Raw genomic sequence first — 12,805 nt, 5'->3', positions numbered from 1 at the left:
TGCTTTCCTCATCAGGTTCTTATATCAGAAGTCGCAAGTGCAGTGGGCAGCAGACCTGCCCAGCCTTTCTCCATGGACAGCACAGGACTACACAACATCTGATGAGAACCAGGCTTGTTGTTCCCAGGTCACCCCAGTCTTACACTGGCCAGCTTCATTCTTGACCTTACCTGCCAGGGCTCTGAGAGCATACGGTTTGCAACTCTCAGACCTTAGGGTTGGAATACCAACAAAGGCAGGTTGGGTGTTGCAGAAAGGCATGACCAGACTTGGAAAAGGTGAAATTTTAAGCTTCTGAAGTGCCCTATGAGAATTCTCAGGATAAGGACATCAGGTCAACTGTGATGCCATGGTGACTCCAGGCATTTTCATTAAGACTGTTTATATCCTTCCCTCTCAGGAAATGCCTGGCCCTGACTGCTGGCCCATCACGGGGTAAGTCTCATTGCCAGAGCCCCAAATGCACCTCTGAGAGGCATCTTCAGGTGCAACAGCCATGATTTTTCCAACTATGCCCATTACAGGAGATGCAGATAGGGTGTGTGAACAAGGAATGTGGAAGGAACTCACAAATTACTAGGGCCATTTGAGTCTAAAAGTTTGGAAACCACCAGGGGAGGAGACGGATCTTTTTGACCCCTTTCATTCCCAAGCAGAAGGTGGCTCATGCTTTTTCCTTTTCCTCCCTAGACTTCTAACTTGGCAACTGCTGTAGCCACAGTCACAAGTGAAGCCTGGGGACCATGTCTCCATGTGGGCTGCTACAGCCCTTTTCCGGGCATAGCTCCTTTTGATGGGAGTTGGACAACCTCCCTACCCCCTAGAGTTCAGAAAACCCAGGTTTTAATTCTTGCACTTTCATTCACTAGCACTGTGTTGACCGTAGACAACCATTTCTTGTTCCCCCTCTTATCTTGGGCCAATCACTTAGGATCTCCAAGCTTCAACTTTCCTAGTTATAAAAAGAGAATTTGGGAGCACCTGGATGGCTCAGTTGGTTAAGCGACTACCTTTGGCTCAGGTCATGATTCCAAGGTCCTGGGATCAAGTCCCACATTGGGCTCCCTGCTCAGCAGGGAGCCTGCCACTCCCTCTCCCTCTGCCCCTCTCCCTGCTTGTACTCTCCTTCTCTGTCAAATAAATAAATAAAATCTTTTTTTAAAAAAAGAGAATTTGGGAAGAAACTTCTTTGAGGTCCCTTGTAACTCAAACATTTTGCTATTCTGTCAAATTTCTGGCAAGAGGGTCAATCTTTATTGATTAAAAAAAAGACATATGGCCATGATATTTGGCAAATTAGGTGTAAGGTGGATTTTAATACACAGAGCACTCTATCTGCAGACCCACCATTCCATCGTAACTTAGTGAAACTCATTGCCTTGACCTAAATTACCCAGGTCACTAATAAAAAGTCTTTTGATATTGATGGTAAGGCAATAAATATTTCGAAGTCCTCAAATTCAGTAGCAATGGATTCTATTTTTTATTACAGAAACGGGGAACGCTATCATAATACCTACAGACCCATCAACTAGATTAAACTGTTAGCAACATTTTACCATGCCTTTTCCATCTATCTTCCTTCCTCTTTTCATACAGAAATATTTTAAAACAACCCTAGACCTTAGGTAGTATTACCCCTAAATGCTTAGTATGTGTCTCTAAGAATTCCCATTGACTTTTTAAGTGAAGCCTTAAGAAATTATACAGCATAGTGGTGGGCGTGCAGCTCTGGAGCTAGCCACTTGGGTTTGAATCCAATACTTAGCAGCCAAATCTTGGGCAACTTCCTGTTTCTCTATCTCAGTGTCCTCATCTATAAAATGGGTATGAGGTTAGAAGTACCTACCTCACATAGTTGATATAAGGACTAAGTTAATATTTATAAAGTTAGTATTTAAAACAGTGAGATTCCAACGATCTAGTGACTATCTATTTGTAATCTCAAAGAACAATATGTCTACCGAATGAGAATGAGCAATTTCAAGGGCATATACTGCATAAGATTTTTGCAATTCTTCTAGAACTAGAAATAGACACCAAATTACCAGGTCAATCATTTTCCAACTGATTTCATGGGTGTCCAAATAATTTCCCAGCAGTCACCTCTCCAGTATTAACCTTCTAGAAAGCAGAGTCCATATTCACTGCTCTAAATTCACCCTTTCACACATACCACAGTAGGACCCCTGGATCATGGCACTTTGTTTATACTTCCGTGAAAGCCCCATCATATACTGACTTGTATCATACATGGTTGTTAAACATCTCTTCTTAGTTAAGCTATAATGTCAACCCAGGATAGGGATGATTTCAACCATTATGAATCCCTTAACTCATCTGAATGTAAACTCCCTTAGAGCAGTACCTTGTCTGTCAAGGTCATTGCTGGATCCCGGCACCCACTGGTATTTGGCACAAAGCAGGCGCTCATGTTTGTTGAATGAACCACTAAGTACACTAAGTACATTATGACATATATGCAGAGCCACCTGTTAAGTGCTTGTGAATTGGGATAAAATTCCCAGTAAAGAATCTGAGGAGAGTTTAAATGTTTTCACCAAAGCCATGAAACAAATCCATCTTGGTCTACAGAATCACAGATTCAATGGCTTTGTAGGAATACCAAGCACATTTATGTGGCATTTTATTTATAAGCTTCATGTCATTTGATTCTTACAACAACCCTGGGATGTAGTCAGGGTCAATGCCATGACATCTGTGAATGGTTTAGACCACAGAGACTCAGAGGCTAATGCCAGCCCAAGTTAATGTCAGCTAGAATAACGATCAGAGTTGGGTCTGGTCTGGAACGCAAATTGTGTTGATTACGGCAAAATTAGATGATGGAATGTATGCTGAAAGAGAATCATAAAAAGGGCGAAAGGTTAATATAGAGAAATAGTCAAGTATTGGACATTAAAAGGCATTTTCCTGCTTATTCTTAATATTCCAGCAGAACCACCCATCCCTGGAGCAAGTTTTACCGGTTCCGGCCACTAGAGGTCACAGAAGTAACAGGTAAGAAAGATGGCTGCCAGGTCCGGAACAACCACTTCCAAAGAAGAGGTTCAGAGGTCTTTGAGAGAACAGGTTTCTGATTAACCAACCCAATGTCAGAGCCTCAAGGGAAGCTGTCACGGGTTCCCCAGAGAAAGGAGACACCACAACCCATCCCATCCCCTGACTTCTGGCCATCAGTCTGACTGGGATCAGGGGAAGTCTTGGCTGGGTTTCTCTGCTAGGCCCTGTGATCTCCAACCATCCTACCCTCCTTCCCCCACTGACCCAGTACAGTTCAAACTACAGCACTGTGCGGTCTCAGCAATCACACAGACGGTCAAACAGCTGGAGGGGCATCTGCTCCATACCCAACCTCTTCCTCGGAGGGCCCAAGATTGTAGCCAACAGTCCTCTTGACGAGGATGGTGAAGAAGTTTCTAATTCTCTCCCCCCAGCAGTGGACACTGCACACACCACCATTGGTGGGGTCTTGGGGATCATCACATGGATGTGATGCAGAATGGTCTGTGCCACAGACCTAGGAAGTCTGTCTCACCTTTGCGCATGGCCCTGCAAGGCCCCTGGAAATTCCTTGGCCCAGAAGACGCACCCCATTACAATTCCGGAACAGTGATGGTTAACTTTGGTGCTCACCGGTGCATATTGCACACGGCACCTCCCAGTGCCAACATGTTCTATCCCCACTTGCTCTCGTGTGTTTATTCACTTAGTGAATGACTGACTAGTTGATGGTAGCTGAAAGGGGCCTCTGTTTTCAATGGCAGACATTCTGCTGTCTAGCTCCTCATCTGGACTGCATACTCTACAAACTAGCTCTCTTGAAGGACACCCATCACTGTCGCTGTGAAACAGCATGAACAGAAAGCATCATGCAGATGTTGGGGCACACCTGTGTTGGTCTTGGCCAAAGGCTGGTCCCTGACATTTACAGAGCAGCGAGCAGGTGCAACGTGAGTTCTACGGCATCTGACATAAGGAACCAACAGAATAAAACTAAGCAGGAATTCTCGGTGGAGGGTAGGAGACATTTTCAACTCCCCTTCATAAACATGATTTTGTTCAAACTAGTCCATCTAGAGTAACTTTATTCACTTATTAGTTATTATTTATTTTTTAAAATTCCAATTTAGTGTGCACATGGTGTTACTATATTCTTTTCAGGTGTACAATATTGCAATTCAACAATTCTATACGTTACTCAGTGCGCTCATCATAAATATACTCTTAATCCCCATCACCTGTTTCAAGCCCATTCCCCCCGCAACCTCCCCTCTGGTGACCATCGGTTTGTTCTCTATATAGGTTAAGAGTCTGTTTTTTTGTTTCTTATTTTCTTTGTTCCTTTGTTTTGTTCCTTAAATTCCACATAGGAGTGAACTCACACAGCATTTGTCTTCCTCTGCCTGACTTATTTCACTTAGCATTGTATCTTCCAGATCCATCCATGTTGTTGCAAATGTCAATATTTCAATTTTTTGATGGCTGAGTAATATTCCACTGTAGATGTGCATATGTAACTGTTTTATATATATATTTTTATTTACAATGTCTTCTTTATTCATCTATCAGTGGACACTTGGGTTACTTCCATAGTTTAGCTATTGTAAATAATGCTGCAATAAACATACTGTAAAAAATGCTGGGGGTGCCTGGGTGGCTCGTGGGTTAAGCCTCTGCCTTTGGCTCAGGTCATGATCTCAGGGTCCTGGGATCGAGCCCTGCGCTGGGCTCTCTGCTCAGCAGGGAGCCTGCTTCTCCCTCTCCCCTGCCTGCCTCTCTGCCTACTTGTGATTTCTCTGTCAAATAAATAAATAAAATCTAAAAAAAAATGCTGTAAAAAATGCTGCATATATCTTTTTGAATTAGGTTTTTATATTCTTTGGGTTAATACTCATCTAGAGTAATTTTAGACTTAATAAGCTCTTAAAGATGTTGAAGGTAAGCAACTTCACTTAGGTGGCATGATTCCAGAGGTCTTTCTTTTTTTTTTTTTTTTTTTTTTTTAAAGATTTTATTTTATTTGACAGAGAGAGAGAGAGAGAGAGATCACAAGTAGGCAGAGAGGCAGGCAGAGAGAGAGAGGAGGAAGCAGGCTCCCCGCGGAGCGGAGAGCCCGATGCGGGGCTCGATCCCAGGACCCTGGGATCATGACCTGAGCCGAAGGCAGAGGCTTTAACCCACTGAGCCACCCAGGCGCCCCTCCAGAGGTCTTTCTAAAATTGTGTCCTGTTGGCTTAACTTTGCAAAGTCGTACCAGCTGCTAACAGTCATTGGTAAACACTTGGTTAAAGAAAGCTTTAAAAATAAAATGAGATGGATTTCTTTACCGGAGGACTTCGCCAAGGTTTTAGCGCAGCTGTGATCGTGAATCACTAATTCAAGGATGGGTGTGTAGTATTTCTCAAATCAATTTAACGAGGGAACCTCATTTCATAAAATCCCTATTAATATCTCAAGGAAAACAGTTTGTGAAATACTGTTCTCTGGTGTATGCCAGTTACCTTAACTGGCTCACACAAGTTCAGCTAATAATTAAGTAGAGGCACGAAGCTTATGTACAAGCATTTTTACCATCGTATATAACGATACATGTGGAAACAACAAGACATCTGAACGTAGGAGACTGGTTAAATTAGTTTTGACTTACTCAGATAATGAGGTAGTATTTAGTTATCACAAATCATGTTTTAGTCTCTCAAATTTAGAGGACTAGTTAAGGTCATGGGAAAACACTCAAAATACTTAAAGAAAAAAAAAAAAACATTGCAAAAGCAGATCTATATCAGGGCTTTAAGAGTACAAGGTCTGGAGACAACTGCCAGGGTTCAAATCCCGGTTCGCCACTTACTAGCTGTGTGAAAGGAAGCAAAAGCGCATGTGTGACATCTGGTAAAGCCGTTCTCTGTGTAAGACGAACAGTCCTGTGGCAGCAAAATGATAGCCTCCACGAGGAGGCCACATCCTAATCCCGAAGACCTGCCAAGATGTTGCCTTCATGGCAAAAGGACTTTGCAGGTGTGATGAAGCTAAGAGCTCTGGGGAGGGCAGACGATCCTGTATCACCCGGTTGGGCTTGATGTAAATACACGGGTCCTACTAAGAGGGAAGTAGGAGGGTCAGAGAGAGAAAGAGAGACTTGAAGGCACTAGGCTGCTGGTCGTGAAAGTGGTGGAAAGGGATCTGAGCCAAGAAACGCAGGCAGCCTCTCGAAGTGGAAAAGGGAAAAGGAAAGGAGCCCGGAAGAGTCCCTGGAAGGAGCACAGCCCTTTCAACACACTGGTTTTAGCCCCGACAAACGCTGTCTCAGTCTGCTTGAGGAGCCATAACAAAGTACCATGAACGGCGTGGCTTACCCAATGGCAATTTATTTTTTCACAGTTCTAGAGGCTGGACGTCTAAAATCAGGATGGTCGGGTTCGGGTGAGAACTGTTCTCCTATTCTGCAGATGGCCGCATCTCACAGGGTCCTCCCGTGGCCCAGACAGAGAGAGAGCTGGCTCTCTGGTGTCTTCCTAGGAGGGCACTAATTCCATCATGAGGGCCGCACCCTCCTGACTTCACCCAACATGAATTACCTCTCACAAAGAGCTCATCTCCATTGCGGGTTAGGGCTCAACCTATGAATTTGGCGGGGCGGGGGCGCAATTCAATCCACAGCTGATACACTGTCAACTTCTGACCTCAGAACCGTAAGATAATAAATTTGTGTTGTTTAAAGCCCCTGCATTTGTGGTGATTTGTCTCAGCAGCGATAGGAAATTCATAAAAATATAAACCCAATATTATCTTCCATGTACGTATGTGCGTGCAGAAAACTAGGCAGAAATCCTAACTAGGTTGGATTATGAGCCAGGTTTTGTCTATGGTAAGCATGAATTAATTTAAAAATATAAAAGAAAGCCAAAAAAAAAATCCTTTAAATATTGTTAGCCATGCTGAGTAAAGTAGATAAAGCTGCCTGCTTTAACTACTTAAACTACTTAACTACTTAACTCCTTTAACTTCATGCACGAGGCAATCCACGCGCCTTTGCATCTCATTGATGAGCTGATGCTTCCCCAGGGCCTCAGATCAGCACCCCTCACATCTGCGACAGTGACCCTCACAGGCTGTAGGTCTGCGAGGTGGACTACAGGGCAGAGGGGGCGGCTACATCTCACTCCAAATTAGTAAATGCTGTGTCCCATCATGAGTGGAAAACTAAAAAACACGAATTTGTGAAAATTTCCCATTTCTGTTTTATAAAGAAACTATTATTACAGATAACTATTATTATAAATCATTAAGCCAGTTTCTGGTGGAGAGAGAGAAAGCCATGCCTTGGCTGAGCTTCTGGATTTTCCAGGCAAGAAGGATTTCCCTTGGGCATCTGTGACGGGCTGTGCTGGCCCAGGGGGAGGGGGCGGCAGACAGAGGAACCAGGAACCGGAACAAGGGCTGCATGTCCTCAGAACACATAGCTGTCACCACTGCTGACAGCCCAGACCCTCCTTCTGTAGGGACAAGGCTAACTTCTAACAGGCCAAGAATATGGGTTTTAAAAGTTTAGAAAATTATTTTGGCCAAACACTATGATTTGCGGGATTATTATATTCCATGTCTATGGTGTTGGAGTTCTTAAATCAAAGACCCTTTGTTTCTACATTTCTCAAAAGAAAAGAAAGAGCCATCACCCACTCTTACTTAAAAACCAAACCAAACTGAACAAAGACACCCACCAGATGCCATGCCTTGGCCAGGCCTCCTTCAATGACCTCCTTTCTTCACACAGCATGGGGATAAGATTGAAACATCTAAGACAGTCGACTCACAAGTCCCCAGAAAGAAATGAGCTCAGACTTGTATTTTCAATTTCACTTCCTCCCAGTAAAATGTAATATCCTGCCTGTCAGATCCAGGGCCTAGGTGCTGGTGGGGTCCAGCTGTGACCCATACACCAAGGGCTGGTCCCTGGTCCTTTCATCTCTTTTTCTGAAGACCACAGGGGTGGGAAAATGCAATGACATGAATCTTCACGTGGTCAGCCTAGCTTGGATGAGAAATACAACCCTGCCTGGTGAAACAAGTCTGAGAAATTAACAAGTATTATTCCTTAAAGGTCGGGGTGTTGGATGAGTTGTTGGATGATATTGGGTCATCCCCTATGAACAGGACTAGAAGGTGAAACCTCTAGAAGGAAAGAGCTCTGCTTCTCTAGGGGAAGCAGAGTATACGACCAAAAAAAGCAAAAAATTTAGTTAAAATAGGAAGAATGAAAATCACAGCAAGTACCAATTCTCCCATCAAGACCTTTTCGTTAAACGCATTTCCACCAACATGGCGGGTCCGACTGTGTGATGATTACCAACCCCCCCCCCCAAAAAAAGAGGGAAAGAAAAAAGGAAACATTTTTATGGACTTGCAATTTGATTGTCCTCTAACACACTTTGTTTTTTGAAATCTCAGCTGACTGTGGAAAACTAATTCCTGAACTCAGATTCTGTGAGACTTTCATTGTAATGAAGTGAACATGGAAATGCACCAGCTAGGAGTAGAAAAAGATTTTATAATGCATGTTTTGACTTTTATTTTAGGTTCACAGTAGCTACAGAAGAGCAACCTCGAAAACAATTCTGTAAGGTTTTCGAGGCCTTTTCTCAAAACATAACCATAACTATAATAACCACAAAACAGTTAATTCTTCTGGGGAGACTTCTGTGTCCTGGGCACAGTTCTAACCTATGGATGAGGTTGGTACTATCTTGTTCCCATTTACTGGTGAGGAAACGGGAGTTTACAGAGATGAAGTAAGTCGGTCACACAGTCAGCAAGCAGGGGAGTCAGGATTTGAACTGTAGACACAAGTCCAGAGACGTGACGGTCACATGTAGGCACCTAATTTCCCTTAACTAGTTTTTTTTTAAATAGAAGGCATGAATTTATATTTGAGAAGTAAAAACAGGCTGGAAATACCTGTGAGGTCAGACTCAGACAGGTTTTGGGAAACTTTTGAAGTTTATAGGGAAAAGTCATGAGAAATAAAATATCACAACAGGAAATACAGGATGTACTCCTTGGTGCCTGAATGGCCGGGTCTTACACACTCCCCACCACCGCCCCTAGTTAGCCCACCCCTGAAGTAGTAGCTTATTCACAAAGATCAAATAGGTCTGAAATGCCAATCTCCTGAGGGAAGTCACAGCAGGTCACGATGGCTAGTAAGAGAGGTAGTCATATCCTGACCAGACTCCAGCAATCACAGGGGACATCCTGCTCCCACGCCTGGCTTTGATTAGCTCATATTTCTTACCGGGGGTAGAGCAGGGATCTTTTAAGAATGAGGTCCTTTGATTCATCTTTTCTTTCGCAGCTTAAGATGACATCTTTTTTGGCAGGCGGTGGAGTCGGATTTTTCGGAAGCCAGTCTGACTTGGAACATGGAGTAGCCACACATAGGGGTCAAGGGTAAGGAGCAAGGACACTATGAGGTGGCCCTAGAAAGGCTAGAGCCCCACTGGAAGGCAACCCGGGCATGCTGAATAATATGTCAGAAGACCAGCACAAGGAGCAGTGACAGCAGAACTTGCTTACAGAAGGGAACTAAACCCATGGAATGTAGTGCCTTTTCCGAAGTTCTTCTTGCCAGAAGCTATACCCCATAGACGTTGCATGGAAGGAAGACAGGAGGTCCCTATCTTCTCCGGAGGGAGGCTGACACGTTTAACCATGGCAGCTGTTCTTTTCAAACCTTGGAGGAGAATGTCCAAAAAAGAACTCTGAATTCTATCATTTGAAAAGCCCTCCCATCATCACACACACTCACCCCTTGCCAAACATTCCTTCAATCTAACCTTTTCTTGACCATTCCTTCCCAAATGGCATACATTTTTAAAAATGAACGTATCTGGGGCACTTGGCTTGGCTCAGTTGGTGAAACGTCTGACTCTTGATTTCAGCTCAGATCATGACCTCAGGGTCAAGAGATCAGCCCCATGTCGGGCTCTGTGCTTAGCATGGAGTCTGCTTGAGATTCTCCCTCCGCCCCTCCCCCCACCAGGGCACTCTAACTAACTAAACAATAAAAATATTTTTAAAAAATGAACGTATTTGCTGGGTTCAGATGAACTAAAACACAGGGAGCTTCTGGTCCAAGGCAGAAGGATCAACCTTGAGCAAACGGGAACACCAGAAAGCAGTCATGGTGCTCAATGACCACCAGTGAACACAGTTGCCTTTGGTCCCACTCTACCAAACATGTTCAGTTAATGGAATGAACACTTACTCCTGCTCGTCCTCAAACTAAGAAATGGATTCCTTGTTTGAGTACCCAATTCTTCCGACGGCTTCAGGGAATGGGCCTGCTCCTAGAATGAGTGACTGTGTTTCTTTCTGGGGAATGAACATTCAGAAAGAACTCATGGGAGCCATCAGGCTAGGCAGCTGACACAGACTACGCTCGTCCCCTCAGCCATCGGCTCAGATCTTTGGGCAGCACCAGCAATTTTGCCTATTGTAATTTGGAGCACTGGAATTAAGGTCTGGAACCACTGGGGGTCACTAGGGCAGCACTGTCTCATGGCCTCTGGGAGCAAACTCATTCACCCAAACCACAGTGAGCAAAGGATTTCAGAGCTATAGTGGTTCCAAAAAGCAGGGGGCAGGAGGGACCCAAGACAATGCAGGGGTCAGGCCTGAGACTGGGAGAGGGTGGGAGGAGACTGAGCTCAATCACTGTTGGCTGGAGAGGGGAGCTGTTACTACTAGACAGCTTGTAGATCTCTAGGGCAGAGAGGCAGGTTTTGCAGAGGACAAGAAAGGGTATAGAAAGAATACGGACTTGGGAATCAAATGAGCCTGAGTTTGAAAGTGGCTCTGTCACTTCCTGGCTAAGTGACCTCAGGCAGGTAACTTAATCTCTCTGGACTCTGGTATTAATTCCTTGAAAAGGGAATAATATTATAGGTCCATGATCTCTTATGTGTGGCTTCAAAATCCAAACAAAGCTCTGAAAACAAAGACATACCCTATTTAGCAACAAAACCTGACAAGACCTGGCATGAGGCTCTTCTTAGGCTTTATTTATCCCACTTAATGTAACTAAGTCTTCCTAAGTTTTATAGTAGAAATCTAATTTGTTGTTAGGGGGTTGCTTCCAGACCCCATCCTGGGTGGGTTAAGTAACAGGATAGGCCTTATATTGCTTTTCTAAATAAGAGTTTATACACTTCATGGCTTTTCTGAAATCAGGAAAACTGAATATATCTGGCCTCAAGGACATGGATAATTCGTTAGGACATCTTAGAAGACTGATGGGCGGATTAAATGAGCAAATGAAAAAAACTGAGAAAAATGTGTGTGAAATAACTATATAGTACACTCTTTAAGGTCTTGGTAACCCACAGTACCATGATTAGGCTTGTGTCACCAGAGAATGTTCAGGAAATATGGTAGTCGTAGGCATAATGCTCTGCAAGATGTTCCACATTAAGCTTTAGTACTTTCACAAGGGCAGCTGGACCCCTGTAGCTTGTACAATCTGTGGCTGCCTGCAGGAAAGGGAGGCAGCAGATACCCCGGAAGGAGAGCCCTCTCTCACTTGGGTCTGTGACAGAATGTTTCCACCAGTTGCTAATACAAGGTCTTCCTACTCTGGAGCAAGGAGTGCATCTGAAGTGAGACTTGGCCTCATCCATTCTAATTTTGCATGGAAAAAGCCATCAAGCTCTCCTTCATGAATATTGTGCTGACATAAATTTTTTTTTTTCTGTCCAGGACTTTGAAATATTTGAAGATAATGAAGGGGAAAGAAAAAAGACCCAATCACTAATCTTTATAATAATGTAAAGGTCACCACATGCGCAATCTTAATTCAAACTGACAGTGGAAGTTGAAACTCCTTGGAAATTTTATCTTTATAATATGCATAACTATCATAACTTTCCACATATTAAAAGACATGAATAGACACTCCAAGTTATGGAACTCAACATCCGCACCTTCTGCTTTCCCACTCCCCATACCGTCCCACTGAGCAAATTATCTGATGTGGTAGAACAATTCAACATCTGGCACAAAAACGGAAACTATTTTTAAAAACTAAAGTCATCATCACCTAACTAGCTGGGTTTCTCTGTCATGCCTAGAACTTGGAAGTGAAACCAGGATATCTATTAATAGACAACAGGCGCTAAAGTGAGAACCGTCTGTTGACAGCCTCAATCTGAAAGACATTTGAAAAGATCCAAATCGTAACTTCAACAAAAAGTTTGGGTTTTCCTCCCAAACTTGATCGTCAGGGGTATCTGCAGCAGTGCTGTAGGCTGCTCCTTCAAGTTAGGCTAAGGCAACTGCTGGAATGCCTCCTTTCTTCTCTACTTTTGAGTACTGTCAACAGAAGGCACACATGTGTTCACTTTTGGGAATATGGCCTCTCGCACGACACACAGCCTTTGTCAAGATGGCAACAGGCCTTCAGAAGTTCTTGTACACAGGAAGAGCTTAATAAAAGCTGGTGGAATGGACTCATTAAAGCAGCTCTTCACTGTCTGGCTCCAAACCAACTTTCTTTCATTTTGTTTTAAATCTTTTCCTTTAGCCCATCCTAACCTTACTTAAGTACCTCAAGCATACAAGCTCTCTCTTCCTTTTGGGCCTCCTTAGGTGCTCTTCCTTTTTACTGGAACAACTGCCCTCCACCCCTAAACCCAACTTCTTTCTACTCCTTCAGTTCAAAGCTTGGATAGTAGCTTCCTAAGAAAGGAAGACTTCTCTTATACCCTCAGTGAGGTGATCTCCCTTGATC

General features: G+C 43.7%; 1 protein-coding gene across 3 annotated transcripts in view; it reads right to left on the bottom strand.

Moving 5' to 3' along the window:
- Positions 1 to 12,805, bottom strand: part of PALM2AKAP2 (PALM2 and AKAP2 fusion) — a gene marked incomplete at its 3' end in the record, with an annotated part of 333,400 nt that overhangs the window by 12,325 nt on the left and 308,270 nt on the right. The window lies entirely within an intron of this gene.

The sequence above is a fragment of the Martes martes genome, assembly GCF_963455335.1.
Source record: "Martes martes genome assembly, chromosome: 12".
NCBI classification, from domain to species: domain Eukaryota; kingdom Metazoa; phylum Chordata; class Mammalia; order Carnivora; family Mustelidae; genus Martes; species Martes martes.
The sequence above is the reverse complement of the archived record's forward strand: the minus strand, read 5'-3'. Positions and strand labels throughout refer to the sequence as shown.